The sequence below is a fragment of the Zeus faber genome (assembly GCF_960531495.2).
Source record: "Zeus faber genome assembly, chromosome: 1".
Taxonomy (NCBI): Eukaryota; Metazoa; Chordata; class Actinopteri; order Zeiformes; family Zeidae; genus Zeus; species Zeus faber.
In genome coordinates this window covers 73,785-80,000 of record NC_137193.1, presented here as the reverse complement: position 1 = coordinate 80,000, position 6,216 = coordinate 73,785, and positions in this window count along the sequence as shown.

Sequence of the window (6,216 nt, the reverse complement as noted above, 5' to 3'; positions counted from 1 at the left end):
CTACTCTTGTTGGTTGGATTTTGTTGAGTTTGGGTACGACCTCTATTTGTCTGTGGGATATCTATGTTCTTAGATTTTGTTGACTATAGGTAAGTTCCATCTCTGTTTGTCATTGGTAAACTTCTTCCATTTTCAATTGGATTTTGTAGTGTTTGGGTACGACCTCTATTTGTCAGTGGGATATTTATGTTCTTGGATTTTGTTGAGTTTGGGTACGACCTCTATTTGTCAATCGTTAGGGTTAGGATTTGGTTTTAGGGTTAGGATAAGGGTTAGGTTTAGGGTTAGGTTTGGGGTTAGGTTTGGGGCTAGGTCTTAGGGTTAACGTTAGGGTTAGGGTTAGGTTTAGAACCAGGGCTAGGGTTAGGTTTAGGGTTGGGCTAAGGGTTAGGTCTAGGGTTAGGTTTAGGGTTAAGTCTTAGGGTTAACATTAGGGTTAGGGTTAGGTTTAGAGCTAAAGTTAGGGTTAGGGTCAGGGTTTTAGGATAGGGTTGGAGAGGAGAGGGAAGTGGAGGAGAAGTAGATGTAGAAGGGAGGTAGAGGGAAGGAGAGCCGTCTGTTCGGACTGAATTCTCCTCCTGCCTGTTCGGGCTATTCTCTACCGTCCCAGCTCTCTCAGTTTCCTGAGAGAAGGGGAAGAGAGTGAGAAAAAGAATGAAAAAAGAAAAAAAAAAAAGAAAAAATTGTAAGCTAAGTTATTTTGTATAGTTGTTAATTTATGAGAATAGACTCTAATCAATAGTTGGAAGTTGTTGTACACCTTATCTTGCGCCATGTCAATGCCTTTAAGAGGAGGAAAGAAAGGGGAGAGAGATTTGGTTAGATAATACATATAATGGGTTATAAGGAGAATCTGCTTTCCGAGGCACAGGCTAGATTAGGATGGGTGAGTACTGTATTGATGATCCCGTCTACCCAGTTTGGGTAGCCTGGTATGTATTGGTGAGTACTTTTCCTATGTTCCCCCCTGGCCAGCATGGGCAGTTTGGTATAGGGGACCAAAGGTAATGCACGGGCCGTCGCACGTTATCAAGATTCTCCAATCCCGTATTATGTTAGGTAGAGTGTTAGGTTCATGTTTTGTAGTTATCCCATTTGGGTTAAAGAATATAGGCATATTCTGGCTTCAAGGAGAAGTCCGCTAACCAGGGTTTAAGGTGACTTACATTTAAAAGGATGCTTGTTTCCTCTTAGTAGTATAGGTCCAGAGTAATTTGTCTTATATTTGTTGTTTAGATGCTTTATTAGTCGTTGGTAGACGTAGTTGTTTTCTTTAAGAGTGGTTAAGAACACCTTATTTGTTTTTTGTTTCAAGTTGTTAAGAGTGGTTGAGAATACCCTGTTTGTTTTTTTGTTTCCAGTTGTTAAGAGTGGTTAAGAACACCTTATTTGTTCTTTCTCCGCATTTCTATATGATTACTTTTAGAAATTTAGGACACATTCATCAGTAGTGTACCTCAGGATCATTGAGTGTTTCAGCCTTTTAAACAAACTATACACCCTCTCCTTGAGGCAGGCCACCTGGGCTTGATCAAGACCCTGGTGTGTGTCCCCCGGTCAATTGGTTTATTTTAGGAAATATTTCTACTCTTGTTGGTTGGATTTTGTTGAGTTTGGGTACGACCTCTATTTGTCTGTGGGATATCTATGTTCTTAGATTTTGTTGACTATAGGTAAGTTCCATCTCTGTTTGTCATTGGTAAACTTCTTCCATTTTCAATTGGATTTTGTAGTGTTTGGGTACGACCTCTATTTGTCAGTGGGATATTTATGTTCTTGGATTTTGTTGAGTTTGGGTACGACCTCTATTTGTCAATCGTTAGGGTTAGGATTTGGTTTTAGGGTTAGGATAAGGGTTAGGTTTAGGGTTAGGTTTGGGGTTAGGTTTGGGGCTAGGTCTTAGGGTTAACGTTAGGGTTAGGGTTAGGTTTAGAACCAGGGCTAGGGTTAGGTTTAGGGTTGGGCTAAGGGTTAGGTCTAGGGTTAGGTTTAGGGTTAAGTCTTAGGGTTAACATTAGGGTTAGGGTTAGGTTTAGAGCTAAAGTTAGGGTTAGGGTCAGGGTTTTAGGATAGGGTTGGAGAGGAGAGGGAAGTGGAGGAGAAGTAGATGTAGAAGGGAGGTAGAGGGAAGGAGAGCCGTCTGTTCGGACTGAATTCTCCTCCTGCCTGTTCGGGCTATTCTCTACCGTCCCAGCTCTCTCAGTTTCCTGAGAGAAGGGGAAGAGAGTGAGAAAAAGAATGAAAAAAGAAAAAAAAAAAGAAAAAATTGTAAGCTAAGTTATTTTGTATAGTTGTTAATTTATGAGAATAGACTCTAATCAATAGTTGGAAGTTGTTGTACACCTTATCTTGCGCCATGTCAATGCCTTTAAGAGGAGGAAAGAAAGGGGAGAGAGATTTGGTTAGATAATACATATAATGGGTTATAAGGAGAATCTGCTTTCCGAGGCACAGGCTAGATTAGGATGGGTGAGTACTGTATTGATGATCCCGTCTACCCAGTTTGGGTAGCCTGGTATGTATTGGTGAGTACTTTTCCTATGTTCCCCCCTGGCCAGCATGGGCAGTTTGGTATAGGGGACCAAAGGTAATGCACGGGCCGTCGCACGTTATCAAGATTCTCCAATCCCGTATTATGTTAGGTAGAGTGTTAGGTTCATGTTTTGTAGTTATCCCATTTGGGTTAAAGAATATAGGCATATTCTGGCTTCAAGGAGAAGTCCGCTAACCAGGGTTTAAGGTGACTTACATTTAAAAGGATGCTTGTTTCCTCTTAGTAGTATAGGTCCAGAGTAATTTGTCTTATATTTGTTGTTTAGATGCTTTATTAGTCGTTGGTAGACGTAGTTGTTTTCTTTAAGAGTGGTTAAGAACACCTTATTTGTTTTTTGTTTCAAGTTGTTAAGAGTGGTTGAGAATACCCTGTTTGTTTTTTTGTTTCCAGTTGTTAAGAGTGGTTAAGAACACCTTATTTGTTCTTTCTCCGCATTTCTATATGATTACTTTTAGAAATTTAGGACACATTCATCAGTAGTGTACCTCAGGATCATTGAGTGTTTCAGCCTTTTAAACAAACTATACACCCTCTCCTTGAGGCAGGCCACCTGGGCTTGATCAAGACCCTGGTGTGTGTCCCCCGGTCAATTGGTTTATTTTAGGAAATATTTCTACTCTTGTTGGTTGGATTTTGTTGAGTTTGGGTACGACCTCTATTTGTCTGTGGGATATCTATGTTCTTAGATTTTGTTGACTATAGGTAAGTTCCATCTCTGTTTGTCATTGGTAAACTTCTTCCATTTTCAATTGGATTTTGTAGTGTTTGGGTACGACCTCTATTTGTCAGTGGGATATTTATGTTCTTGGATTTTGTTGAGTTTGGGTACGACCTCTATTTGTCAATCGTTAGGGTTAGGATTTGGTTTTAGGGTTAGGATAAGGGTTAGGTTTAGGGTTAGGTTTGGGGTTAGGTTTGGGGCTAGGTCTTAGGGTTAACGTTAGGGTTAGGGTTAGGGTTAGGGTTAGGGTTAGGGTTAGGGTTAGGTTGGGTGAGTACTGTATTGATGATCCCGTCTACCCAGTTTGGGTAGCCTGGTATGTATTGGTGAGTACTTTTCCTATGTTCCCCCCTGGCCAGCATGGTCAGTTTGGTATAGGGGACCAAAGGTAATGCACGGGCCGTCGCACGTTATCAAGATTCTCCAATCCCGTATTATGTTAGGTAGAGTGTTAGGTTCATGTTTTGTAGTTATCCCATTTGGGTTAAAGAATATAGGCATATTCTGGCTTCAAGGAGAAGTCCCCTAACGAGGGTTTAAGGTGACTTACATTTAAAAGGATGCTTGTTTCCTCTTAGTAGTATAGGTCCAGATTAATTTGTCTTATATTTGTGGTTGAGAATACCCTGTTTGTTTTTTTGTTTCCAGTTGTTAAGAGTGGTTAAGAACACCTTATTTGTTTTTTGTTTCAAGTTGTTAAGAGTGGTTGAGAATACCCTGTTTGTTTTTTTGTTTCCTGTTGTTAAGAGTGGTTAAGAACACTTTATTTGTTCTTTCTCCGCATTCTTATATGATTACTTTTAGAAATTTAGGACACATTCATCAGTAGTGTACCTCAGGATCATTGAGTGTTTCAGCCTTTTAAACAAACTATACACCCTCTCCTTGAGGCAGGCCACCTGGGCTTCGTCAAGACCCTGGTGTGTGTCCCCCGGTCAATTGGTTTATTTTAGGAAATATTTCTACTCTTGTTGGTTGGATTTTGATGAGTTTGGGTACGACCTCTATTTGTCCGTGGGATATCTATGTTCTTAGATTTAGTTGAGTATAGGTAAGTTCCGTCTCTGTTTGTCATTGGGAAACTTCTTCCATTTTCAATTGGATTTTGTAGAGTTTGGGTACGACCTCTATTTGTCAGTAGGATATCTATGTTCTTAGATTTTGTTGAGTATAGGTAAGTTCCGTCTCAGTTTGTCATTGGGAAACTTCTTCCATTTTCAATTGGATTTTGTAGAGTTTGGGTACGACCTCTATTTGTCAGTGGGATATTTTTGTTCTTGGATTTTGTTGAGTTTGGGTACGACCTCTATTCGTCAATGGTTAGGGTTAGGATTTGGTTTTAGGGTTAGGATAAGGGTTAGGTTTAGGGTTAGGTTTGGGGTTAGGTTTAGGGCTAGGTCTTAGGGTTAACGTTAGGGTTAGGGTTAGGTTTAGAACCAGGGCTAGGCTTAGGTTTAGGGTTAGGCTAAGGGTTAGGTTTAGGGTTAAGTCTTAGGGTTAACGTTAGGGTTAGGGTTAGGTTTAGAGCTAGAGTTAGGGTTAGGGTTAGGGTCAGGGTTTTAGGATTAGGGTTGGAGAGGAGAGGGAAGTGGAGGAGAAGTATATGTAGAAGGGAGGTAGAGGGAAGGAGAGCCGTCTGTTCGGACTGCATTCTCCTCCTGCCTGTTCGGGCTATTCTCTACCGTCCCAGCTCTCTCAGTTTCCTGAGAGAAGGGGAAGAGAGTGAGAAAAAGAATGAAAAAAGAGAAAAAAAAAATAAAAATTGTAAGCTAAGTTATTTTGTATAGTTGTTAATTTATGAGAATAGACTCTAATCAATAGTTGGAAGTTGTTGTACACCTTATCTTGCGCCATGTCAATGCCTTTAAGAGGTGGAAAGAAAGGGGAGAGAGATTTGGTTAGATAATACATATAATGGGTTATAAGGAGAATCTGCTTTCCGAGGCACAGGCTAGATTAGGTTGGGTGAGTACTGTATTGATGATCCCGTCTACCCAGTTTGGGTAGCCTGGTATGTATTGGTGAGTACTTTTCCTATGTTCCCCCCTGGCCAGCATGGTCAGTTTGGTATAGGGGACCAAAGGTAATGCACGGGCCGTCGCACGTTATCAAGATTCTCCAATCCCGTATTATGTTAGGTAGAGTGTTAGGTTCATGTTTTGTAGTTATCCCATTTGGGTTAAAGAATATAGGCATATTCTGGCTTCAAGGAGAAGTCCCCTAACGAGGGTTTAAGGTGACTTACATTTAAAAGGATGCTTGTTTCCTCTTAGTAGTATAGGTCCAGATTAATTTGTCTTATATTTGTGGTTGAGAATACCCTGTTTGTTTTTTTGTTTCCAGTTGTTAAGAGTGGTTAAGAACACCTTATTTGTTTTTTGTTTCAAGTTGTTAAGAGTGGTTGAGAATACCCTGTTTGTTTTTTTGTTTCCTGTTGTTAAGAGTGGTTAAGAACACTTTATTTGTTCTTTCTCCGCATTCTTATATGATTACTTTTAGAAATTTAGGACACATTCATCAGTAGTGTACCTCAGGATCATTGAGTGTTTCAGCCTTTTAAACAAACTATACACCCTCTCCTTGAGGCAGGCCACCTGGGCTTCGTCAAGACCCTGGTGTGTGTCCCCCGGTCAATTGGTTTATTTTAGGAAATATTTCTACTCTTGTTGGTTGGATTTTGATGAGTTTGGGTACGACCTCTATTTGTCCGTGGGATATCTATGTTCTTAGATTTAGTTGAGTATAGGTAAGTTCCGTCTCTGTTTGTCATTGGGAAACTTCTTCCATTTTCAATTGGATTTTGTAGAGTTTGGGTACGACCTCTATTTGTCAGTGGGATATCTATGTTCTTAGATTTTGTTGAGTATAGGTAAGTTCCGTCTCAGTTTGTCATTGGGAAACTTCTTCCATTTTCAATTGGATTTTGTAGAGTTTGGGTACG